Source organism: Papio anubis, chromosome 9, assembly GCF_008728515.1.
Source record: "Papio anubis isolate 15944 chromosome 9, Panubis1.0, whole genome shotgun sequence".
Taxonomy (NCBI): Eukaryota; Metazoa; Chordata; class Mammalia; order Primates; family Cercopithecidae; genus Papio; species Papio anubis.
The window spans coordinates 41,955,369-41,982,992 of NC_044984.1; the positions used below are offsets into that span (position 1 = coordinate 41,955,369).

The 27,624-nt window shown below is 37.4% G+C and overlaps 1 pseudogene; it reads right to left on the bottom strand.

Annotated features, from left to right (window-relative positions):
* Positions 1–20,446: 20,446 nt before the first annotated feature.
* LOC101021296 overlaps positions 20,447–27,624 on the bottom strand; it is a 44,943-nt pseudogene continuing 37,765 nt past the window's right edge.

Here is a 27,624-nt window from a genome sequence, read left to right on the forward strand (position 1 = left end):
AGTCCAAGGCCAGCATTCATTACAACCACTCCTATTATTTCATTTTGTTTTCTTCTCTTCTTTAAACTTCATGCCTCTAATTAATCTGTTTAATTTTAATGGCTAGGCATGGCAGCTTACATCTGTACTCCTAGCACCTTGGGAAACTGAGGCAAGAAGATTGCTTGAGAGCAGTCTGGGCAATATAGTGAGACCCTGTCTCTACAAAAAATAATAATAATAATTTTACAAGTATATAATACTTCAGGGCACACACCGACTTTTGTTTGTCTTCCTTTGGCAGAGTCCTCACCATAGATAGAATTTTTTCATCTTTTGGATTAATCATGATTCAGGTCTTGAAATGAAAACTAAAATAAACTTTCTAGTTGACCTTTAATCCCAATTTGGAATTATTCTAGGTTGAATGAAAATCACCTACTTGATAGTACTCTACTTGTGTTTTTGCACTTTCCATAGAACAGAATTGGAGGCAGAATACTGTAGAAGAAATTTTCAAGAAGATTCAAGTACTAGATTTAGGATGTAGAAGTCCCTGCTTGCATACTGCTGCCAGTCTCCTTGCAGCTTTCAGCAAATCACTTTCCTTCCTCTCTCTGTAAATGAGGCAGGCAGCAGGTTGAGCTATATCAGTGATTCTCAACCCTGGCTACATAGTACAAGTACTTGAAAAACTTTTTTTTTTTTTTGTTAGTTTTGGTTGGTTTATTATTGTCTTTAAAAGTCTTCACAGGCAAAGTCATCCCTCCTTGTCTCTATCTTACACCCTGCCTGGTGGTTTTAGTTGAGGATTCTGGGAAAAAGAGACTTAGAGTGATGATGAGGAGATTTGACATTTTAGGAAGAAAATGGGAAGTTTCTGGAATTTCAGAAATTTTCAAACTTCAAAAACTGTCATGGTTGTTTCTGGCTCTTTATTTTATTCCATCTCTATAAAATTCCATATGTGGAAATAATGTGTTGCCTCATATTTATCTCTATTCAGTCATGCATTTAATACATATTCATTGAAAACTAATTATGTGCCAGACCTGTGCAAGGAGAGAAGGGAATGCAATAGAATTACCTGAAAAACTTCTTTAAAGGCTATTTAAGAAATTAAATAAAAAAACTTTTAAATAATGCATCCTAAGGTCAGTTAAATAAGAATCTCTGGGAGTAGGATCTATGCATTAGCACATTTTAAAAGTGCTAAAAAGTGCCTCAGGTGATTTTCATATGACACCAAGAATGGGAATCACTGAACGTGATGATCTCTGATATCCCTTGTAGTAAACACCTCTATGATTCTAAAACATGTTGAAATTTGGGCAATATATCAAACTCTTTAGTGATTTTTAAGTTAGTAAAATGGAGACTCTACTTCATGTTCCCACACACAGCAACGGAGTTTAGAATTGGCCTGAATGGTTGGCTTGGAAGATGTTTGTTAATGGCCAGAATCATTCATGAGTCTTCTTGCTTTTTCCTCTCCTCCTATAGTGAACATGTCTCTAAATGAAACAAGATGTGCTTTTGTTGAGCTGAAAACTGGATGAACTGAGGCTGTAAAATGAATGGACAATTAATCCTATAAATCACTAACCCAGAGGACAGCCAGCAACCACTTCTTCTGTCCCCACTTTGAGGTTAAAAACAAAAATGCTGTGTTTGGAGGCCATAATGTGAGCTTTTGTCAACAAAGAGGAAAGTGCAATACAGTTATAATAAGACCCACTTCAATAAATAATTTTTTACGCAATCCGTAGCTATTCGGCCAATCAATTAATTATGAATTGCAAACATATTTCACCCAGGAAGTGTTTGCTAACAGTTTGTGGTTGACAAAGACAATGTGTTCAACATAGGATCTAGTCCAAATTTACTAACAAAATATGACATTTTTACTGCAAAAGTGACTTAGGAGACATTACTGGGGAGACAAAAACCCTTAATACACAAAGATACTCCGTAAAACTTTAATTGCATGGTGGAATCCATAAATGCAAGAGAAGCAACCTCATCTAGAATTTCAAGTGAGAAATGTTTTGGGAGCCATCTGTGTCCCTATTCAGAAATATAATCAATGAAAGGAGTGAGGTTCCCTGAGAAGCTGCTTTGATCATGCAAACATGAGCTTCATTTTTAGATGTAACTAGTATCTTCTTTCAGGTGGTTATTGATCAGGTTCTTCTCTGCTGAGTCAATGACAAACACACACAAGGCTTGGTCCAACATGAAGTTTGATGTCCCAGGTCACAGTTGCAGGGAAACTTGAGGTCATAGCACCAGAGGTTTGAGCTCTTCAGTTCAAAAACCATATGCAGCATGAAAGAATGCTCTGGTGTTCTTTGAAGTTTGATGTATATAACTTCAAATCTCAAAGAGAAATACATTTCTCCTCCCACTGAATTCAATTGCTTTGTAAGTGGTCTGATTTCTGAAAAATTGATTTTTGGTGCAACTGAAGAGTCTATTTAACATTTGGGTTGCCTTAATAATAGAAGCCCAGGGATGCTATGACTCTCATGCTTCAAGGACCTTTGCAAAGCCGCAAGGACATAAAGATCAGGACGACATCACTCTGCCCTAGATGAGCTCACTTTCTAGGGGAACCAACACCTATATTAGAGTGTTGGAAGACTGCCTTTAAATGCTTCAAAATGCATCTGCTATTATTTTATGATGGGAGAAAGATCACCATGGTTTTTACTGATCATCAGAAGAAATAAGTACTTACTAGATTTTTATGTCTATATTGTTTATATATTTTGAAATTGTGGTAGAATACACATAACATAAAATTTACCATCTTAACCATTCTTATATGTACAGTTAGGGGCCTTAAGTACATTCACTTTGCTGTGCCACTGTCACCACCATCCACCCACAAGACTCTTTCCATCTTGCAAAACCTAAACTCCAAACACATTAAAAAATAACTCCCCATTCTTGGCAACCTGCCCTCAACCCCTGGCAACCACATTTCTACTTTCTGTCTGTGAATTTGTCTCCTCTAGATACCCCTTTTAAGTGGAATCATTCTGTATTTGTTCTTTTGGTTGGCTTATTTCACTCAGCATAATGTCTTTGAGGTAAGTTTTTTTTAAAGAGCCAATAAATACTTCCAAGTGTCTCATCAGCAACTAACTGTGCTTGTTCTAGCTGAGGTGCCTCGGTTTATTTACAGATCTTATTAGAAAGTCACTTCTTCTCATGGTAAAGGGAGCCGATGTCATTTTGTACATCTTTGAAGGAATTCAGTATTATTCATGGATTATCCATTCATGGGTTCTCTGAGCGCTCAAAGGCACCGGCACTGCCCCTAGTAAGCTGTTGGTGGGGCTTGTGCAGCCCCACCACAAGACGTCCAGAGACAAGGCAGCCCACCTGACTCAGAGCTGCCAACCCCCAGCCCACGCAAGCTCTGTGCTTGATTATGGGTGTATATTACCATCTGGTATGTGGGTTTAGCAGTAAGAATGGGAGAATCAATCAGGCTTTCCATGTCATATGTTGCTATTATTTTATTTAACACTTGTTCTATGGCCAATACTGCACCAAGCACAGCATAAAACCTGGAATTACTTGATACACTCCCTCTCTATTATCCAAGGGAAACTTCTGCCAAACTTGCTTCAGGGTGTTCCTCTCAGTCCACTGAAAAGTGGCTTTATTTCCTAATGCCTTCCAAATACAGAGTCTTGATTGTTTAAAGACTAAAAGCTGTGCTTTAGAATTTTAAGTAAGATCCATTTTAATAAGAGTCTCAGCAAATTTCTCTATACTTCATTAAGTTTCTATCCTGGAGGAAAATATATCTCTCCATATTCCATGATGTTAGTGCAGGAAATGAAGCAACCACTTCCACTCACTATTTCCCTGGCTGTTTCTATTTAACAAAACGGTGATTTTAGCTGAAGCTTTATTTGTGATTTTAATCACAATCTATATGTTGGACCTCAGTAATTAGAAATTTGAGTGTTTGTCATAAAGAGCTACTTCCAAGGTACATTACTTTACCATAATGCCTTCCAATGTTGTGGTCTCTTAAAAACTCTGTAAGGTCACATTATTTGCCAGTGTTTGTAATAGACGTGATACCTGGCTTCCTCTTATGCCCTTTGGAAGACTCTCCAATTCTTCCCTGGGCTCCAGGGAGTACTGGGATTATTCAAGTGCTTCCTCCCTTCAGCGAAGAGACTAAAGTTCCATTTTTACAGTAGAGAGCCTCAGCCTGCAGAGAGCAGTAACAGCTTCCTGGGCATGCCAGCCCTCGCACATACGACTACACTATCATCAGTATGGCAGTCTCTGGTTCTAAAGGATATTATAAATGATGACGCTCCTGCTTCAAATCCTATTCCCCTGTTCTATCCTCACCTCCCAAAAGGAGGAGAAAGATTGAGAGGCTTCAGACAATCAGATTTTACCAGATTTGTACTGCCTTTTAGTTTGCATCAGAAATCTGTGGGACCTGTATGCAGAGAAACATATATGTCCAAAGTGTAGCAAAAACGCAATTTTTTTTTTAAAGGATGTAACTTTAAGAATCACATGGCCTGGCACGGTGGCTCATGCCTATAATCCCAGCACTTTGGGAGGCCAAGACAGGTGGATCACCTGAGGTCAGGAGTTCGAAATCAGCCTGGCCAACATGACGAAACCTCGTCTCTACTAAAAATAGAAAAATTAGCTGGGCATGGTGGCAGGCGGAGTTTGTAGTGAGCCGAGATTGCACCCCTGCACTCCAGCCTGAGTGACAGAGCAAGATTCCATTAAAAAAAAAAATCACAAAATTTATTTAGAGGCACGCAGTGGGGAAGCCCTTTGTATGTTTGCATAGTTCTTTCTTCTTCTTGTGATTCCAGTTGGAAATCTAGGACTTAGATAATTGACTTCAGATTTACTGGGATAGGGGAAAGGTGCAAAGCCATAACACAGGAGCACACTTGTACAGAGAGAGCAGCCATCAGAATTCAGATTCAGCACACCTTCATGAGTATCCACTATGTGCCACTCAGAGGCTTATCTTTTACACTTTTGTCTTCACACCAAACCTGCGAGTTGGATGCTAATCTCTCCCATTTGACACATGAGGAAACTGAGCCCGTATAGAAAGTAAGTGATAGAGTTTAGATTCAAACTCAGGCCCTCTGCCTCAAGTCCAACTTATGACTTGAAAGCAGAAATATTTGAAGTCTGGAAAGAGGCTTTTCACTTCATTAAAATCTGGCCTGTCAAAGCTGAACATGCAGCTTTCTCCACACTCTGGTCTGTCGCCTTAGCACCCTGCACCAGAGACAGAGAACGTTAACCCTGGGAACAGCCCGGTGTCTGGCTCTTAGCACATATGCACATGCCTCAATTCTAGCTCAAAATTACATTGCCCTGGTTTAGAGGTGGCTGCCTCCCCACTACTTCTGCTACTGGTTGATCTGTAGAGCTTTCTTAAGATAAAGCAGATGTTCCTAGCCCAAAAGCCTTAAGGTTGCTGGCACCAAGCCCTCCAGCTGGAGCAGGAATGAAGGTCCCCAACACCAGAGACTGCCAACAAGGTACAGGCCTCAGAGTAAGCCTTGAAGAGTTAGCTAATGGCAGCATCTGGCTTTCCATCGTGATCATCTTGCTTCATGACACAGCACATTTTTAGGAAATTACACTTTCATTTTTCCTGCTGTCCGTTAAACAAGGTTTAATAACATAGTCTGGAAATACAGGTGGGAAGTAGATTTGGGAAGTTAGAGTATATGCAAATTAAAACCATAATTAGGTCTTAATTTGTTTGAATTACTCCAAAGTTGGTATCTTTTTCAAAAATAATAAATAACAAATATAGCAAATTATTCAGTATGGTCTGAGTAAAACAGGGTATTACCTGTTTAAGTATATAAAAAGGTATATATTAAAGCCTGGCACACAGGTTATCAGTAAATGCTTATATAAATGAATAAATGTATGGTGATTTTAGGATCTTGCCAAAACCAAGAGTGACAGCCTTCTTTGAGTTAGGCCTAATTTTCAATCCCGATACTAAGGGTGGGGGAGTTATGGTGGCAAACAGTTGAAAGTGTCTGCTGCTCCTTATTCTCTGCCCAAAGGATATTAAACCACCTTTGCATGGTATCTTCACTGGGCTCTGACTTCTGCTAGTGTAGTTTCTTTCCTCCTTGCTCCCCTGCCCCTCCCCCAGTGTCTGTGGACTATCTGGACCCCTCATTTTTTTTTGTCTTAAAGCTGTAGCCACACTCATGAGGTACAACCGGAAACTGCTTCCATAAAGGAAGGCAGTATGAACACTTTGGTACCTCTTCCCCTCCCCCATTCTCCTTGCCTTCCTCCCTCTTCTTCTTCCCCTCATCTTTTTCTTCTTCCCCTATTTATTCTAGAAATGTTTCAGATTAGAAAATAATTTGTTACTTTGCTGTTTTAAAAAGGTGATAATGTAGTCTTCTTATCTTAGAGATTAAGTTCTCTGTTCACCTAATGTACAAACATTTATTCTTTAAGCGAGGTGATGACATGATGATGGTCTACAGCAGATTGGAGGCACCCTGTAAAATTAATATGTCTTACATCTTCCCATAATTCTTTTATGTGTAAAGCATTTAATATGTACAATGAAAAAGAATTGTATACAACAAAGTGAACTGCTATGCCAGGCTCTGATCCAAAGAATTGTATGGATTGGTTTTTGGCATCTAAGGGCACTTTAGCCTTTGCTTCATATCAGTGAAACTATGTTCCTTTAAATTAGTTCAATAGAAATCTATACTAATTAGAATAATGAAAACTTGAAATAAATAAGGTATATAGAACAAGAAAATATTCCTGATTCAATTGTTTCATAATTTCTATTAGCACATTACACTGATGTTTTGTTTCAAAATATGATGGTTACTTTCTCAACATGTTTCTATTTTAAAATGACCTTTACTATTAACATATCTACATGGTGTCAAGTAACTGGAAAGCAAAAACAAAATTCATATAAATATTTGCAGAGACACCCTCAGTGTGATGAGCCTTGACTACAAAAAAGATGTTGATAAGCTCTGTCCTCACCAATAATTATTTGTTCCTTTTGGAAAGGTACATAGTCCGTCAAAGCACCTGAATTATTTCTAGTTCACAAATAAATTTAATGGAGCAAATGCTTTCTAGGTCACAGTATGGGAAAGGTGACATTGTTACTATGGAAAGAGTGAAGGTCTGTTTTTTGATCTGCTAAAAAAAATAGATTGGCATAGAGTTGTTTTCTAGTTACAAAATTGAATATTTTGTTTTGAGATTTTAATTTTCAAAAATCACCATCAGATAAGAAAATGAGTTTTTGTCATACACATTTTGTCCCAACTTTATAATAATTCATTACTAGTATAGCATAAGGTTTTAATAGGTAGTTAGATCATTTGAGCCAAATTATTTGCCAATCTATTAGTTATTCATTTATTGAAAATGTCAAAGTTGTGAGATCCTGGACAGTGTTAATCATGAGTGTTTTTAAAACCTTATTTTTACAAAACAGCAGTATTGGTATTGGCATAAGGATAGTCATATAGATCAGTGGAATAGAGTTGAGAGTCTAGAAATAAACCCACATGTCTATAGCCAGCTGATTTGCAACAGTGTTGCAAAAACATTCAATGAGGGAAGAATAGTCTTTTCAACAAATAGTGCTAGGACAACTGGATAACCACATGCAAAAGAATAAAGTAAATAAATATATTTACCTCACACCAAATATAAAAATTAATCCTAAATAGATCAAAGGCCTAAACTTAAGAGCTAAAACTATAAAAATCCTAGAAGAAAACAGAATCATAAATACTTGTGACCTTAGATTTGGTAATAATTTGTTAGGTATGACAACAAGCAACAAAAGAAAAAATAGATAAATTGGACCTCATCAAAACTAAAAGCTTTTTGGCTGGGCATGGTGGCTCACACCTATAATCCCAACACTTTGGGAGGCTAAATTGAGAGGATTGCTTGAGCCCAGAAGTTCAAGACCAGCCTGGACAACATAGTGAAACCCTATCTCTTAAAAAAAAAAATAGAAAACTTTTGTACTTCAAAAAACACTATTAGGAAAGTGAAAAGACAACCCATAAAATGGGAGACAATATTTGCAATCTGGCAAGAGACTTGTGTCCAGAATATATATGAACTCCTACAACTCAATAATAAAAAGATTAGGCCGGGCACTATGGCTCACACCTATAATCCCAGCACTTTGGGAGGCCGAGGCGTGTGGATCATCTGAGGTCAGGAGTTTGAGACCAGCCTGGTCAGTATGACAAAACTCCATCTCTACTAAAAATACAAAAATTAGCCAAGCATGGTGGCAGGCGCCTGTAATCCCAGCTACTCGGGGGAGGCTGAGGCATGAGAATCGCTTGAACCCAGGAGGCAGAGGTTACATGAGCCAAGATCACACCACTGCACTCCAGCCTGGGGGACAGAGTGAGACTCTGTCTTCAAAATAATAATAATAAAATGATTAATTGCCCAATTAAAAAAATAGAAAAATGATATTAATAGACATTTCTCCAAGGAAGATACACAAATGGTCAATAAGTACATGAAAAGATGCTCAACGTTATTAGTCATCAGAGAAATGCAAATCAAAGCTACAATGAGATACCACTTCACACCCACTAAGATAGCTAAAAACAAAAATTCAGATAACAAATGTTGACATGGGTGTGGAGAAATTGGAATCCTCCTATGCTGCTAGTGGAAATGTAAAATGATGCAGCCACTTTGGAAAATAGTCTGTTTTTCAAGCAGTTAAACAAGGAGTAACCATATGGTCCAGCAATTCTACTTCTAGGTATATACTCAAGAGAAGTGAAAGCATTTGCCCACACAAAATTTTGTATGCAAATGATTATAGCAGCATTATTTATAATAGAAAAAGGTGGAAACAACTCAAATGTCCATCAACTGATGAATGGATTAAGAAACTGTGGTATATCTATATAGTGGAATATGTTATGACCATAAAAGAGAAGAAGTACAGGCCAGACGCAGTGGCTCATGCCTGTAATCCCAGCACTTTGGGAGGCCGAGGTGGGCGGATCACCTGGGGTCAGGAGTTCAAGACCAGCTTGGCCAACATGGTGAAACCCCGTTTCTACTAAAAATACAAAAATTCGCTAGGCATGGTGGCCAGTGCCTGTAATTCCAGCTACTCGAGAGGCTGAGGCAGGAGAATCACTTGAACCCGGGAGGCAGAGGTTGCAGTGAGCAGAGATCATGTCACTGCACTCCAGTCTGGGTGACAGAGTGAAATTCCATCTCAAATAATAATAATAATGATGATGATAATGAAGTACAATACATGCTACAACATGGATTGAAGCTTGAAAACATTATGCTAAGTGGAAGAAGCCAGTCATAAAAGATCACACATTATATGATTCAGTTTACGTGAAATGTTCATAACAGGAAAATCTATGAAGACAGAAGGTAGATTTGTGGCTGCCTAGGGATGGAAAAATGGGGGTATGGAAAAGAGGCATAGCTAAAGGGTATGTGGTTGCTTTCAGAGGTGATGAAAAATGTTCTAAAATTGTGGTGATGGTTCCACATATCTATGAAAATACTAAAAACCATTGAACTGTACATTTTAAATGGATAAATTGTATGTTATGTGAATTATTTCTCCATGAAGCATTAAAAATGAGTGAAAAAAAATCTTATTCTTTAAACACTAGGAAAGAAACAATCCCGGTGATACATTGTCAGGGACGGTTTATAAATGAGACTTTGGCAGAAGGCAAGGGCTTCTCCCTTGTTTTTGCATGGTTCCTTTTATTGCTACAAAGTTATGAATCGTTAGTGGGTACTCATTGCCCTGAAGAAGAGAGTCTGCTCTAAAAACACTGACTCATTCAGAACCAAACCACTTCAGATCTTAAAAAAATGAAAACTAAAATGAAGCCCAAAGCAAACTAAGTATTTTAATTAATTTAAAATGTTGGAGGCTTTTAAAGAAATCTCCTTTGCTATTTTTCTCCAATGCGTAGAAGTAAGAATGCATCTTTAACATGTTCTAATACATTTTTTAGTAGAACAATAATTTAATCTAATTAAATGTCCAAAGAGAATTTTCTAGATGTTGACTTAAGTTGGCTACTCTGCCTTAGGAAGCTCCTGCTGATGGGAGTAGTAGAGAAGTGATTAAGAGTACCATGGACTTAAGCTTCTTTCCTGGCTCTGTCAAAATAAGTGACAAAAGATGCTCTGAGCCAGGTGTGGTGGAGCTCACACCTGTAATCGCAGCACTTTGGGAGGCGAGGTGGGCAGATCACTTGAGGTCAGGAGTTCGAGACCAGCCTGGCCAACATGGTGAAACCCCGTCACTACTAAAAATACAAAAATTAGCCGGGCATGGTGGTGGGCGCCTGTAATCCCAGCTACTCGAGAGGCTGAGGTAGGACAATTGCTTAAACCCAGGGAGGTTGCAGTGAGCTGAGATCATGCCACTGCACTCCAGTCTAGGTGACAGAGCGAGACTCCATCTCAGAAAAAAAAAAAAAAAGATGCTCTCAACTTCCCTTTCTTTTTCTCTAAAATTATACTTTGGTCCTCATGAAGTTATAAAAAACATTAATTGAAATAATAAAATGGACACATTTAATACACAGTAATCACTCTAAATGCTTACCATTGTTATTTTAAATTAGGCATTCATCTCTTGGCCTAATTACACATTTTGTTGGAGAATGTGTATACAATCTAGTGATTCACTCTGGCTTTTTTTGTTTTGTTTTGTTTTGTTTTATTAAGCACCATAGCAGATTTACCACTGACATGCAGGTTTACACCACAGAAAATTTGCTTCACTCATAATTGCAGCCAGTGTGTCTCCCTAAAGATGGGCAGAAAGCCGACTGGATCCATATACTCCCTTCATCCAGAACTTTGTATTTCATATTGTCTGGATGTGACTTACATCATAATTGCTCAAACTGTATTTTGTTATGTGTGAAAAACAAATGTCTTCTTATGTCCTCAGTAATAGAAAATCATTAAATATCTTGCAGCTGCTTAATCTTTTACTCAAGATATTTAGTATCGAAAACTAGAGTAATGGAGGCTTTCTTCTTTCAACTCTTTACTCTTAGCCATTATCATTCTTTCCTAAAAAATCAACATTTTCCCAAGGCATTGAGCATCTTTTCTGTAGGCTATAGTTGAGTCTTTCACATCTGGAAAATAAGAAATTGGAGATGGGTACAAACCTTGGCACTGATGCTAGGTGATTTACAAGTGTGTCTCGCTCCCATGTGCAGAGCTTGGCTATACAGTGCAAATCTTGTCAAAAATCTGTTCAATGATTAAAGATTTATTAAGCACTCTGCAATGTCCTATCTATTTTTGAGAACTCATGAAAGAATGTCACCAACCTCCTGGAGATTATAATCCTCTAAATCAAAACCAAAAACCATTATCTCATTTTCTTCTGCTACTTTCTCACTGTAGCGGAGATATCTGAGTTTCATGGGAAGCGTACCATAGGGTAGGAAGCAGAATGCAGAAAATAAGGCTTTTAGGTTAGAATTCAGAATTATTTATCATCTGCTTAATGTAGAAATTCTACTTTCTAGCATAATTACATGGTTATGTCACAGCTGAGATTATTTGACAAAATAAAATAATGTTAGTTACAAAACAAGGTAATTAATATCTTTGATAGCAGTTATGTTGAAGAGATCCACATTCAGTTACAACTAGTGGTCAAAAAATATTTCTTTCAAATTTTGTTATGTAAAAAAGTGCTTTCACGTTACTGAACACTAAAAATTGTTCTGTAAGATATAACAGACATTACTTGAGCTCTAATTGCCCCTTCTAGCCAGTGTGTGAACATACTCTCATATAAATCCAACTCTACCCAAGCATAGTTGTCTTTTATCCATGCAGAGTTCAAACAGATGTGCTCAATTTTTTATGACATCAATTATCTATAGAGAATAGAGATTGCACAGACATTTTCCTTTAAAAATTTGATATATGGTTAAGACATATACACTTTCATAAAATCAACAAAACAATGTACCAAAATTCTATAGTAAGTCCACCAGTATACCAAAAAAATAATAACAGTTTATTTTCCCTTTAATTAATGTATTTTATATTCAAGTAAAAACTCAGTGGATATAAGAAGGCAAGAACAAAAGTTGAATATACATAATTGTTACAATGAGTGTTCTAAACACAGGTGATAGAGCCAGGGCATCACAAGCCTTAAGTAACTTTTTTCTTCTCTTTTTGTATCTATTATACTTTTATTTTACAAAATCAGTATCATGCTTATCTACAATTTTGAATTCTCTCTTTCATTCAAATTTTCATTGTAACTTGACCCTTCTCTCATGTTATTGAGTATCCTCTGAAAAAAACTTTAGTGGCTAATTGATATTTTATGAATGCATCATTATTTACTTATCTACTCCCTATTTTTAGAAATTTTTTTGTTTCTATTTTGGGCTACTATAAAAACAGTGCAATGAACTTTTTTTTATTATTATTATACTTTGAGTTCTAGGGTACATGTGCATAACGTGCAGGTTTGTTACATATGTATACTTGTGCCATGTTGGTGTGCTGCACCCATCAACTCATCAGCACCCATCAACTCGTCATTTACATCAGGTATAACTCCCAATGCAATCCCTCCCCCCTCCCCCCTCCCCATGATAGGCCCCAGTGTGTGATGTTCCCCTTCCCGAGTCCAAGTGATCTCATTGTTCAGTTCCCACCTATGAGTGAGAACATGTGGTGTTTGGTTTTCTGTTCTTGTGATAGTTTGCTAAGAATGATGGTTTCCAGCTGCATCCATGTCCCTACAAAGGACACAAACTCATCCGTTTTTATGGCTGCATAGTATTCCATGGTGTATATGTGCCACATTTGCTTAATCCAGTCTGTCACTGATGGACATTTGGGTTGATTCCAAGTCTTTGCTATTGTGAATAGTGCTGCAATAAACATATGTGTGCATGTGTCTTTATAGCAGCATGATTTATAATCCTTTGGGTATACACCCAGTAATGGGATGGCTGGGTCATATGGTACATCTAGTTCTAGATCCTTGAGGAATCGCCATACTGTTTTCCATAATGGTTGAACTAGTTTACAATCCCACCAACAGTGTAAAAGTGTTCCTATTTCTCCACATCCTCTCCAGCACCTGTTGTTTCCTGACTTTTTAATGATTGCCATTCTAACTGGTGTGAGATGGTATCTCATTGTGGTTTTGATTTGCATTTCTCTGATGGCCAGTGATGATGAGCATTTTTTCATGTGTCTGTTGGCTGTATGAATGTCTTCTTTTGAGAAATGTCTGTTCATATCCTTTGCCCACTTTTTGATGGGGTTGTTTGTTTTTTTCTTGTAAATTTGTTTGAGTTCTTTGTAGGTTCTGGATATTAGCCCTTTGTCAGATGAGTAGATTGCAAAAATTTTCTCCCATTCTGTAGGTTGCCTGTTCACTCTGATGGTAGTTTCTTTTGCTGTGCAGAAGCTCTTTAGTTTAATTAGATCCCATTTGTCAATAATACCACACATCTACAGCCATCTGATCTTTGACAAACCTGAGAGAAACAAGAAATGGGGAAAGGATTCCCTACTTAATAAATGGTGCTGGGAAAATTGGCTAGCCATAAGTAGAAAGCTGAAACTGGATCCTTTCCTTACTCCTTATACGAAAATTCATTCAAGATGGATTAGAGACTTAAATGTTAGACCTAATACCATAAAAATCCTAGAGGAAAACCTAGGTAGTACCATTCAGGACATAGGTATGGGCAAAGACTTCATGTCTAAAACACCAAAAGCAACGGCAGCAAAAGCCAAAATTGACAAATGCAATGAACATTTTTGTACTTACATTTTTAACAACTTCACTGATGCATAATTGACATACAATCAACTGCACGTAAAGTGTGTAACTTGACAAGTTTTCACACATGTGTACCGCCCACAAGGCTATCACTACAATCATGATAATGCACATATCTATCATCCCAAAAACTTATCTCATGTCCCTAACAGTCCCTCCTTGCTTTTCACCCTCATCGCCAGGAAATCATTAGCTGTTTTTTACCACTATAAATTAGTTTCAATTTTTTTGTAATTTTACATATTGGAATCTCATAATATGTACTCTTTTGTCTATTTTTTTTCACTCAACATAATTACTTTGAGATTCATGCATGTTGTTTTATGTATGAGTAGTTATTCCTTTTTATTGCTGACACTATTCCATTGCATGGACATACCAAAATGTGTTTATTCATTCACCTGTTGACAAGCATTTGTGTTTTTCTGGTTTTTTGCTGTTACAAATAAAGTTCCTATAAACATTCATATGCAAGTCTCTGTATATACATGAAGTTTTTTTGGTATACAATTGAGTTTACACTTTGTTCTTGTATCCTGCTTTTATTTCTTTGGGGAAGATAACTAGGAGTGGAATGGCTGGGTCATGTGATAGTTGTATGACTTTTTAAGAAACAAATTAGCAGTATATCAGCATTCCAGTTGCTCCACATGCTTACCAACACTTGTTATGATCAGTCTTTAAATTTAGGCATTCTAAACAGAGTATGGTAATATCATATGGTGTTTTTAATTTGTATTTTACTAATGATTATAAGAAAACTTTCATATCCTTATTTGCCGTCTGTATTTGTCTTTGGTGATGTGTCTGTCCAGATCTGTTTCCCTTTTTTAAAACATTGAATTGGTTTGTATGATACAGTTGTGGGAGTTCTTTACATATTCTCAATATGGGTTCTTAACAGGTAAGTGATGAGCAAATATTCTCTCCCAATCTGTGCTTGACTTTTCAGTCTTTTAACAGTGACTTCTAAATAGTAGATATTCTTAATTTTGGTGAAGTCCAACATACCAAGTTTTGTTGTGTGGAGGGTATTTTTGGTGTCAAACCTGAGAAATCTTTGCCTAACTCAAGTTCATAAAGCATTTCTCCCATGTTTTCTTTTAGAAGTTTTATAGCCCTGTGTTTCACATTTTGGTCAATGATTCATTTTTTGTTAATTTTCTTACACTGCCCAAGGTATGGAGGTTCCCTTTTTTGTTTGTGTATTGATTGCACACTGTTCCATTACCATTTGTTGAAAAAAACTGCCCTTTGTCTGGTAAATTCCTTTGTACCCCTGCAAAAAACCAATTGACTATATATGTGTGGAGATCTAGACTTTCTGGTGTTACTATTCTGTTCTATTGATTTATTTGTCTATCTGATGGCAATACCATACTATTTAGAGTACTGTTGCTTTTTAATACATCTTAATGTCAAGTAGTATTAGCCCTCCACTTTTGTTCTTTTGCTTTTCTTGACTACTTTAGGTCTTTTGAATTTTCATATGAAGTTTATGATTAGCTTGTCGACTTTGACAAAAGGCCTGCTGGGTACATGATTGAGATTGTGTTCAGTCTATACATCAATTTGAGGATAATTGACATCTTAATAATATTGAGTCTTCTGAGCCATAAACATGGTATATCTTTACACTTATTTAGATCTTTAACTTTTCTCAGCAGTGTTTTGTAGTTTTCAGTGTACAAGTCTTGAATAGTTTTTGTCAGATTCATTCCTAAGTATTTCATATTTTTGATGCTATTATGAATGGAATTATGTTTTATATTTTAATTTCTGATTGTTCACTGCTAGTGCATAGAAATACAATTGAGTTTACATTTTGTTCTTGTATCCCACAATTTTGCTTAACTCATTTACTAGTTCAAGTCATTTTTAAAAATATATTTCAAAGGATTTTCTACTTATAAAGACATCTGCAGATAAAGACAATTTTATTTCTTCCTTTTCAATGATTTCAAAAATTTCTTTCAAAAATGACATTTTTTTTTCTTATTGCATTGCTTGATACTCTAGTATAATGTTGAATAGAAGTGGTAAGAGTAGACTTTTCTTGCCTTGTCAATCTTACAAAGAAAACATTCAGTCTGCCTTTCATAATTAGGTATGATGGTAACTGTAAGGCTTTTCTATAAAGAAAAAAAAAATTTTTCAGGTTGAGGACTTTTCCTTCTATTCCTAGCTTAATGTGAGTTTTTATAAGGAATGCATGTAGGATTTTGCCAAATGCTTTCTTTGTATCTATTTAGATGATCACATGTTTCTCATTTTAGTCTGTTAATATGAATTATATTGATGGTTTTCTAATGTTAAAACTACCTTGTACTCCTGGGGTAAACCCACTTGTTATGAACTATTATCCTATTTACGTAATGTTACATTCAATTTGCTAAACTTTTGTTGAGCACTTCTGCATTAAGTTTCGTAAGGGATATTGGTGTGTACGTTTCTTTTCTTGCAGTGTTTTGGTATCAACATAATGCTGGCCTGCTATGAGTTGGGAAGTATTTATTCCTCTGTATTTCCCCTGAAAATTTTTGTAAAATTAGTATTATTTCTTCCTGAAGTATTTGGTCAGAGTTGCCGAAGAAGCCACCTGAGCCTGGAATTTTTTTGTGGAGAGGTTTTAATTTCAAATTTAATTTATTTAATGGATATAGGATTATTTAGGTTGTTTATTTCTTCTTAAATGAGCTTTCATAGTTTGTGTCTTTCAAGAAATTCATCTATGTCATCTAAGTTGTCAAATTTATTTGCATAAAATTCTTCATAATATTCCCTAATTATTCTTTTTACACTCTGTTGAGTCCTTAGTGCTGTTAGCTTTTCCATTCTTGATGCTGGTCACTTGTTTCTTCTCTCACTCTTCTTTTTTGTTGTTTTGGCTAGAGGTTTATTCAATTTAGTTGATTTTTCTCAAAGAACCAGTTTTTTGTTTCATTTATTTTCTCTGTTTTTTTTTTTCAGTTTTCTGTTTCACTCATACTCATTCTGATCTTTATTATTTCATTTCTTCTGCTGATTTTGGGTTATATTTGCTCTTTATTTTCTAATACTTCAGATCCTTCTTCTTTTTGAATATAGTCATTTTAGCACTATAAACTGTCTTTTATGAACTGCATTGGCTGCATCCCATAAATTTTGATACACATTTACATTCAGACTAAAATATTGTATAATATTCTGTTTACATTTACATACAAATTGAAATATTTTATAATTTCCTTTCGATTTATTCTATTACCCAGGGGATGTTTAGAAGTGTGTTATTTAGTTTCCAAATACTTGAGAACTTTCTAGCTATCATTCTGGTTTTTATTTCCTTTTTTTTTTTGAGACAAAGTCTCACTCTGTAGCCCAGGCTGGAGTGCAGTGGTACGATCTCAGCTCAGTGCAACCTCTGCCTCCCAGGTTCAAGCGATTCTCCTGCCTCAGCCTCCTGAGCAGCTGGGACTACAGGCATGTGCCCCCATACCCGGCTAATTTTTTGTATGTTTTAGTAGAGATGGTTTCACCGTGTTCGCCAGGATGGTCTCGATCTCCTGACCTTGTGATCCACCACATCGACCTCCCAAAGTGCTGGGATTACAGGCATGAGCTACCGCGCCTGGCCTCTGTTTTTCATTTCTAATTTATTTCGATTTTGGTAAAATAGTTTACTTTATAAAACTTAAATTCTTTTACATTTATTTAGATATGTTTTATGGCTTAGAATGTTGTCTATCTTGGTAAATGTTCCATGTGTATTTGAAAGGAATGGGAATTCTGCTGCTGTTGGATGGAGTGTTCTTCAAGTTCCAGTCAGGTCAAATTGATTGATAGTGTTGTTCAAGTCTTCAATATACTCACTGATTTCCTGTCTATATGTTTTGATTGTTGAGAGTGCACATTCATTTTTGCATTACGATACCATTTTATGCTTCATTAAAGTTTTGTAGGAGAACAGTGCTGTCATGTGACTCAGCCCAAGTGCAGCATTGGTACTGCAATAAAACCTAAGCCATGACCTTCTGAGGCTGGAGAGTAATATCCCCTTAAATATCAGCATCACTATGAAAGGAGAACCAAAATCTAACTGGTACAAATATCTAGCCAATGTTTGTGGAATTTTTGAAAGTTAAAGAGTCTTTTTGTTAAAGATTATCATTCAAAATATAGTACATTCAAGGGGAGAAAAGGATGATATGGCAATCTCATAACACTGATACATAGTTCAATATACTATTCTACTTTAATATGCTTAACATTTTTTATATGTAAAGCTTAAAAATATATAAGATAATTTTCCCCTGTTTCTTACAAAGGGGACTGTGTTTTCTTTACATATAGTTCCATAAAATAATGCAAAGTTATTTTAAATCATGAAAACAAACATTATTTCGTAACTATTTTCGTATATTGATAAATCTGCGCAAAAAATTTTGGAATTCAACCCTTGACAAGTTAAACTAAAAGAGGCAACATGATGTCTACAAACACATTTTCCAAGTATTTCAAGGTCCATGATTTCTGTGGTAGGGATTGTACTCAGAGACTAAAGACAATTCTGTCCCTACCCTAGAAGGATTTGATGTGATGGATCCTCTGATGTGGCATCCCTTGTACGGGGCCCTGAAAAAACAGAAATAAAATCTATACATGTTCGGACCAAAAGTAGTCATGTAATGTTCAGTTCAATAATAATGGCTTAGGTTTAATTATAGGAGTGGAGCAAGGTGGGAATGGTGAGTACATCATGCCCATGAGACTTGAAAGAATGACTGTGTGAGATGTGGGTTGAAGCCTGATAATCTCATACTAACTGAAACCTGTTTAGAGTGTGCACTAATAAAATCCTGGTGCATATTAAAGAAGCCACAGCTCAAACTGTGTTTAGTATCACAGTATGAGCAAAAATTATACTCAGATAATTACTTGTCAGGGCAAGGGAAAGAAAGGAATCCTAGTGGTGACTTTTAAGATACTATTTCCAGCAACCAAGGTCCTTGTTATGGACTGAATGTTTCTGTCCCCTAAAAAGTTTATATATTGAAATCCTAACCCCTGATATGATAGTATTATGAAGTGGAACCTCTGGGAGGTGATTTAGGCTCTAGCCTCATGAATGGGATTAGTGCCTTTATAAAGGAGACTCCAGGGAGCTCTCTCCCTCTCTTTCTGCCTTGTGAGGATATGAGAAGATGGCAGGTTGCAACCTAGAAGAAAACCCTCACCAGAACCCAACAAGGCTGGCGCCTGATTTTGGGCTTCCAGAACTGTGATAAATGAATTTCTGTTGTTTATAAGCCACCCAGTCTATGGCACTTTGTTAAAGTGGCTCGAACGAACTAAGACAGCCTTTGACTGTATTATGATGTGAATAATCAATCCAGATGTGAGAGTATCTTCAGATTCCCGAGGATACATTCCGTGACATGATGGGCATTTTGTGCAACACTCAGAGAATGAAAAGGAGATTTGGAAAGTGCAAGGCCTTTATGAAATTAGTACAGGAGATTTCAAAATTTAGTTTGTAGATATAATTGTGTGTTTGTATTCCCTTATCAACATGAAACTTTTTCCTTTCTTCTTTTCTTCCTTTTGTCCTTCCTTCCTTTCTTCCTTCAATTATTTTTCTTCAATTCAGTGAAATGTAGAGAAGATATCCCTTGTTAATATTTAAAACAAACAAACAAACACAAAATACATGTATCTGGCTAGAAAATATTAACTTTAAACAGGGCAAAAATATACAAAACAGAAATTGAAGCTACCTCTCCCCACCTGAATGACCCTTTCCCATCTAATCTTTCACCTCAAAGAAAATTGCTATTTAACAAAGTCTTAGGCCGGGTGTCATGGCTCATGCCTATAATCCCAGCACTTTGGGAGGCTGAGGCAGGCGGATCATGAGGTCAAGAGATCGAGACCATCCTAGCCAACAAGGTGAAATCCCGTCTCTACTAAAAATACAAAAATTAGCCGAGCGTGGTGACGTGCGCTTGTAGTCCCAGCAACTCGGGAGGCTGAGGCAGGAGAAGTGCTTGAACCCGGGAGGCAAAGATTACAGTGAGCCGAGATTGTGCCACTGCACTTCAGCCTGATGACAGAGCGAGACTCCATCTCAAAAAGGTACATATATGCATATACATGTGTTCAGATATATTTTCAATCTATTTTTCTTCTTTGCTAATCCATAGAACAGAGCTCACATTATACACACCTCTTCACTCATTTTTTTAACTTGTTACCAAATACTGAGAATCATTTCATATACGTATATTACCTTACCCTTTTTAGGGACCAGTATTTACACCGATGGATTTAACTGTATTTTATTTCACCAATCCCTACTGATAGGAATTGGTCATTTAGTTTGTTGCCATTACAAATAATGCTTTAATTAATGAGTTTGGTGTCCATGTCCATAGATCTAGGTCAACTTCCATCACTATATTCCTATAGTAAGTTTCATACAATGGGCTTGCTCCTTCAAAGGATATATGCAATCAAGATTTTTATCCCGAAGTACCAGCTAGTATGTTAAAGAAAGTTAATTTTTTTTTTTTCTTTTTTTTGCACCAGGAACACATGCACTTTATTGAATGACATTGTAGAAAATTGTGTGAGGATAAAGGGCTGATACAGGACTGGGTTCTGGGGGCAGGGCGAGGAATGGAAGGTGGAGTACATGGGAGACACGTTGTGGACAGAGCTCCTGGCCTGGATGCTGCCTCCTGTTCTATCGATAGACTTGGAAGATCAGCACTGAGATGAGGATGAGCAGAATGGTCAGGAGGATGCCCAGAGCCAGGGCTCAGATGTTCAGGCACTTGGCAGTGGAGACACAGGCCTGGGCCCCAGTCAGGTCGCCAACCACCTTCCTGTCCATAGACTTCCTGTCCTAGACTTCACGGAGTGCTATGAAGTCCAGGCAGCAGGAGCTCATGAAGAGATGTTGAATTGGGACCAGATGACGTGGTCAGGCACGGAGGTCTCACTGCAGATGTGGATCACGGTGAACATCGGAGAAACAGGGTTGTGGGGTGCCCCCAGCACAGCCACCTCATGCTTCTCCTTGAGCGTCTCATAGTTGGTGGGGTGGCCAGTGTTGGTGGGAGTGAAGAGGGTTTGGACAGTGTGGTTCATGGTATCCAGGGAAAACCAGCTGTGTTTGGGTTGCTAGGATGGTTCTCAAAAAAAAAAAAAAAAAAGATTTTTATAGATAAGAACAAATTACTCTCCAGGAAAGCATTCAAAGTTACACTTCCACCAAAAGGGTATAAGAGTGTTTTTTCCTCCGTACTTTTGCCAGTACTCACCATTCAATTTCTTTCTTTCTTCTTCTTTTTTTTTGTTTTGCCAATTTGATAGATATATTATGTTTTGGTATTCATTTCCTTTATTATAATCATCTTTTACATCTTTCTTCCCCATTTGTACTTTTGCTCTGTAAGATGGATCATCTTATCTTTTGCCAATTTTTCTATTGATTTGCTCACCTTTCAGTTCATTTGAATGAGCTCTTTGTAAATCAAGAAAATTAACCTGTCCATCTGTCAAAAGTTTCTAATGATTGAAATAAATTATTTTCTTCCCTTTATCTTAACAGATAGACTTCTTAAGCCCTCTTATACAAAGAATTTCAGCCTGATTTCACTTTAAAATGAGATATAGGCAATAACAAAAGCCAAATTGTCACCTACTTTAAAGGATAAGTGAATAATAATAAGGCAGCATGATGTACCCAAGGGAAATTTGAGTGATCCTAGCTGGGAAAGAAACCAAATATTCATGCCTTTATACTCTGCACAAAACTTGCACACCAGAACTTTAAAAGGTGACTCTTTGAAAGTAGTTCCTCAGTGTCTTTCATACTCCTTAATCTTTCAAATTTTAAGTGACGCTGTTGACAAACTTTAATTTTCATTTTAATCATCTTAGCCTCATTATGAAATAGTGTTATACAAATATTTAAGTATAAATGATGTCTACATATGCTAGAAGACAAGTCATAGTTCAGCAAGAGAAGCATGATATAAAAAGGCCATTATGATGAGAGTCAGTGGACTTGGATTCCAGATGTGCCCCCGTCACTCCTTTGCCATGTAACCTTGGGTAACTCCCTCAAGTTTCTGTGGTTCTGTTTTCTCATCTACAAATTGTAAATAATAATAACTTGTATTCCTAGCCAATACCTTGTTTTGCTAATTAAAAGAACTCATGAATTATTTTGCAAACTATGCAACACTCTCGATTACTGTAATCATTGGGAAGTAACATATCTGTAGATTACTTTCAGCAATGTCTTATTGCCATTCTCCAAGTTGTGAAAGGTTCTGGTACTGATTACAAAATCTATTTTGAAAATTTCCCATGGTGAATATAAACAAAGCCTTAATTTCATTTTTTATTTCCTTCACATTTAAATAATTAATGGCATATTTTGATTAAACATGTTAGCTTCTTATTTCATCATGTCCAATATATGTCTTCAAATATAGAGGTGATTAGAGTTGGAATCATCAACAAATCCAAGGCAGTCCTTACAAAAATAATTTATCTGTTATGGGAGACAAAATATTTAAGCTATATAATGTAAGACCTAAAAGAATGCTATTAAATTATTGCATAAGTGTTTCTAAGATGTTTCTATCCTAATTTCTAAACATTTAGGGAAAGCTATTCTGTCTTTCAAAAAAGGAATCATTTCAGCCTGGGCAGCATGGCAAAATCCCATCTCTATGACAAACACAAAAATTAGCTGGGCACGGTGGTGCACTCCTGTAGTCCCAGCTACTTGGGAAGCTGAGATGGGAGGATCACTTGAGCCTGGAGGTTGAGGCTGCATTGAGCCAAGATCACGCCACTGCACTCCAGCCTGGGTGACAGGGTGAGTGAGGCCCTGTCAGGAAAAAAAAAAAAAAAAAAAAAAAAAAACCCAAAAAACAAACAAAAAAGATATAATTTAAATACTTAAAGTTTACAAGGCTTAGGTAGTCCCAAAATATACATCACTTCCAGAGATGTTTACATTGAAGCTAAGAGATGTGAGCCATTTTAGTGATTTGAAACTTTATTCAGAATAACTTCTTGTCATTGAAAAGGACATTATTAGTTAAGTGCAAATGGTCAACATTTTTGAAATTGCATATGAACAGTTCAAATAATCTGAGAAGCAGCCCTCATTCTGGAGTTTCACATAGCATACAAACTCAGGTTACTATTTCTTAAAAAATTTTCCTTAAAAAGATGATGAGTTGGGATAATTGTACCAGACATGGTAAACAGGACATACTGTTCAATAGGTAGCAATGCCTCCAAAAGATGTCAGTTCTTTCCTCTTTTACACACACATGCATACAAACACACATACACATACTCATATTTCCATTTGGTGCCAGCTTCCTGAATAGAACCTCAAACATGAGAAGACAGAGGGAGTTTCTGAGACGCTGGTAGGTTATTTTCTTAGGAGCCATTGCTTCTTGGTCTCTTTTTTTCCCAGATCAGATCTGCCCTTCTTAGCCTTTGTTTTGCTTGGCCTCTTCTCATGATGGCAGTAGTAGACTTCGATCTTTCCAGAATAAGTATACAACTGGACATTATTAGGCAAGTAATCTGATTTTGGTCTCGCCTTATGCATGACCGCTTTTGACTTCCTAACTTTCAGTAGCCTGGCTCATGTTTTTAGAGTATTAATTATTTTCTTAGAAGATTCTATATGTTCCTGGCTTTCAGATTAGCTCTATCCACTATCAGTACCTGACATTAACAGGAGTATCTAAACTCTATGATGCCTCATTGTATACAATGCTTTGTATGGATCCAGTGTGTATTTCACCACTATCTTAACTGCAGTTATTGTCACTGTGAATGTCATTATAACATATAAAGGTCTACACCATCTTTGCCTTGAGCCAAGACTCAGAAACCATGCCTCCTTTTCAAGTCCAAATGACCCCCTAGCTAAGCCTTCTGCATTTGCAAACCAGGATGCCACTTGTTTACCATCTTGAATAAACAGATGCTTTAACATCTGAAGAATTTCCAATAGACTGTATGTCCTTGTGCCTTTTGGACAATGTTTTTCAACTATTCTTGGATCTTTCTTACTTCTACCTCCTTTTCCCTCCTTGTTTTTTTCTTTAAGCATTAATCACTACCTGACATTATTTTATATATTTGTTTGTTTATTATCTGTCTCCCTAAATAGACTGTAAGTTTCATGAGTTCAAAGTCCTTGCCCTTTTTGTACCCATCTGATACCTAGTACCAAGAATAGTGACATAATAGATGTTTACTCAATATTTGCTGAATGGATGAATGAATGATTTTTGTAACCTTGGACAAGTTACTTCTCTTTTTGAAGCTTCCCTCTTGTTGTTTGCGAAATGAGGATGTTAGACTAAATTAGATGATTTCTAAGAACTGCTTACATTTTATGGTTGGAATTCAGAATACAGGTAGCTAAGTCCAGTCAGGACAGTAATGGAGAGCAGCAGACAGTTGCAGAGAACAAGTGATCTGGGTGCTATCCTGCACTGGGGGAGGGTCAGGGATAGGATCTCTAAGGAAAAGGGAATATACCATGTGCACATTCAAGAAAAGAGAAGTTCGGGCAGAGGGAACAGCAAATGCCAATGGGCTAAGACAGAAGTGTGTTTGGTGTGCTCAAGACAAGGCAAAGAGGAAGGTGTAGCTCAAGTACAGTGAAAAGGGGAGAGTTGGAAATAAGGTCAGGAAGGCAGCCAATGGCCAGATTATGTGGGATATAAGTGTATGTGTGCTGGGTATGAAAGGGAATGTAGGTGTGATGTGGTATGGGTAGTGCATGTGTGGCAAAGTATTGTGTTTGTGTGGTGTATGTGCACATAGTATGTATATGTGTGTGGTATGGTATGTGTGTACATGGGTTTGATGTGAGAGGTATGTGTGTATATGCTATTGTGTGTGTGCTATGATGGCATGTGTATAGCATATTTTTCTGTGCTTGATGGAGAGGAGAGTATACATATGCAGCACGGTATTTATGTATGTATCTGTGTGGTGTGGCATGTGTATAGTGTGTGTTTGTGTGTTTGATGTGGATAGGGAATAAAATATTAGATGATGTGTGTGTGTGGTATACATTGAAGTTACTGCTCACGTTGCAACAAAAGCTGATTAAAACTCATCCTGCCAGGGTAATTGAAAAACCCAGCTTGAAAATAAAATAAGCATTCCATTTTTTGGTGCTTCCTTCTGAACAAGCTTCCAGGATTAAAAGACTACCTTGCATATGTTACTGCACATTAATGAGGAATTTTGCTTATCAGATAGCCTAGATTTTTAATAATGGATTGATGCTTTCTGAAAAAGAACATTGTTTTGCTTTTGCTACATCATCCTGATCATTGAAATCTAATCTTTTTCAACATTGTAAATATATAATGCAGCAAAGCACAGATTCTAAAATAAATCCATAATTTAAATAAGTACAGAGTTTTAAGATTCATTTGGTTATAGTTTTGATGTAAAATGTGGGTTTGAAAACCCAGGGATTCTTGACCTATATTATCTAGATTTTTATGCCCCTGGCACCTTGAACTGCCAAGAAATATATATATCAAAGTGTCAGGGAGAGCAAAATATGTTGTCACTTTCAACTCTGTTTTATGCATTAATATTTGTACCTAAAATCTCTCTTCTCATTCGATCAATGGAATGAGATGATATACTGTCTCCATTCTGACCCACATAGAAAACACAACCAAGATTGAAATACTAATGATTTGCTTCACTGCTGATATTTCAGTTATCTCAGACGACAGTGAAAATGCCTCACGTCTTGACAAAAGATAGGACAGAATTTTCCTCTAATCATAATTGTAGTGGTTGCATGCAAAAAAAGAAAATATATCCAAAATACAATGAATAAACAGGGAAAGATGCAAAGGAAGTGAATCTCCCTTCTCTATTTAATACAGTTGACTAGTTTGTCCCTATGTGTACCAAAATATGTTTACCTACTGAATATCCTGAGCAAAACAAAACAAAACCTTCTTAGGTAAGATGAGTGTATTCACTGAAGTGGCCTTCAACTAGGGATCATTTCTAAAACATTCTATGTGCCTTTAAGTTGTTTCATACTTAAGAAACTGAATTCACTGGAGGTACTTAAAAGGATGAGGCTGTATAATGGTTGATCACTTCAGCTGGGCAAGCAGAAGATCATGATTTGAGTCCTGGCTTTGCTCTTTACTAGTTACAGAGCCTTGAGAAGGCTGCTTAATTTCTTCCTCACTAAGTGTCTGTTTAAGATATAACAGGGAGGAAAAAATGATGGAATAGGAGGTCCCCCCCTTGATCATATTTCCCCAGAGCAACAAGAATTTGGTAGCCATCCATGGACAAAAGTGCCTTTGTGGGAGCTGTGGACCCCAGTTTGCAAAACCCAAGCACAGCCTAAGACCAAAGATGGCTCCTTTGAAAGGGCAGACTCACACCTAGGTGGTACGCTCACCAACTATGGTCCTGTGACAGAATCAGATACATTCTGTTCCTCTGTGGACTCAGCTACAGCCCCATTTGGCTTTGGTCCTGCCACCAGAGCCATCTACCAGGGGATCTGGGAGGACTCACACCCACCTGTGCTTCAGGTGACAGGCCTGTGACCTGGCTGTGGATCCTGAAGCAGCTTGGGACCCAGCTCCAAGCTCTCTTGGCCGTGGTCTGAGAGCAGTCCTGCTCACACAGGAACCTGCTGGGAAACATGCCCATTCATGCTTTGAGAGGCCCACCTGTTTGCCTGCATTCCACAGCAGACCTTCAAAGAGCCCTAAAACTTGCTTCCAGGCCCTCTCAGCTGCAATCTGACTGCAGTCCTCCCATCCCAGGGATGTGCCAGAAGACATACCCATTTATGTCACTAGAGGCAGACTCACTGACCTAAGTAAATCTTAGGCCAGATCTTGAAGCAGCCCTGTGACCCAGCTTCAGCACCACTCAGCTGCAGTCCCAGGGCAGTCCTTCCCAACAAAGGACCCAGGAGGAGGCACCTTCATCCGTGACCCAGGAGGCAGGCCCTGAGCTTGTGTGTGGACCCTGAAGCAGTCCTGTGACTCAGTTTTAGTCCCTCTCTTCTGCCCAGTGAACCAGTGGGAACCCTCCCTGAGACCCTGCGAGAATACCCATCCATGCATCTGGCAACAGGCCTGCCAGCTGTAGACCAAACTTTGAACCCTGAAGTGGACCCTTGTCCCAGAACCAGACCTACTGACCAAAGACTTAGAGACAGTTGATTTCACTCAAGGACCAGAGAGGATCCATTCTCACTTGAGCCTCTGGTAACAGGCCCACCAACTTCAGACCCCACACTGGAGCCAGCAGCAGTCACATTGCCCAACTCCAACCCCATTCAACTGCAATCCTGGTGGCAATTCCATCAGCCCATGGACCTAATAAGAGGTCCTTACCTGCTGAAATCAATCTATAAAGACTGGAAAAGGTGTTTGCTCCTTCAAATGCACAGACACCAATGCAAAGCTACACAGATCAAGAAGAATCAGGCAAACATGACACCAAAAGAAACTAATAAAGCTCCAGTAACCAACCCCCAAGAAATGGATATGTATGAATTGCCTGACAAATGATTCCAAATACTTCCTGACTGTATCTTTAAAAAACTCAATGAGATGCAAGAGAACAAAAACAGATGCAATCATGTAGACAATCCATAAACAAAATGAGAAGTTTAATAAAGAAAT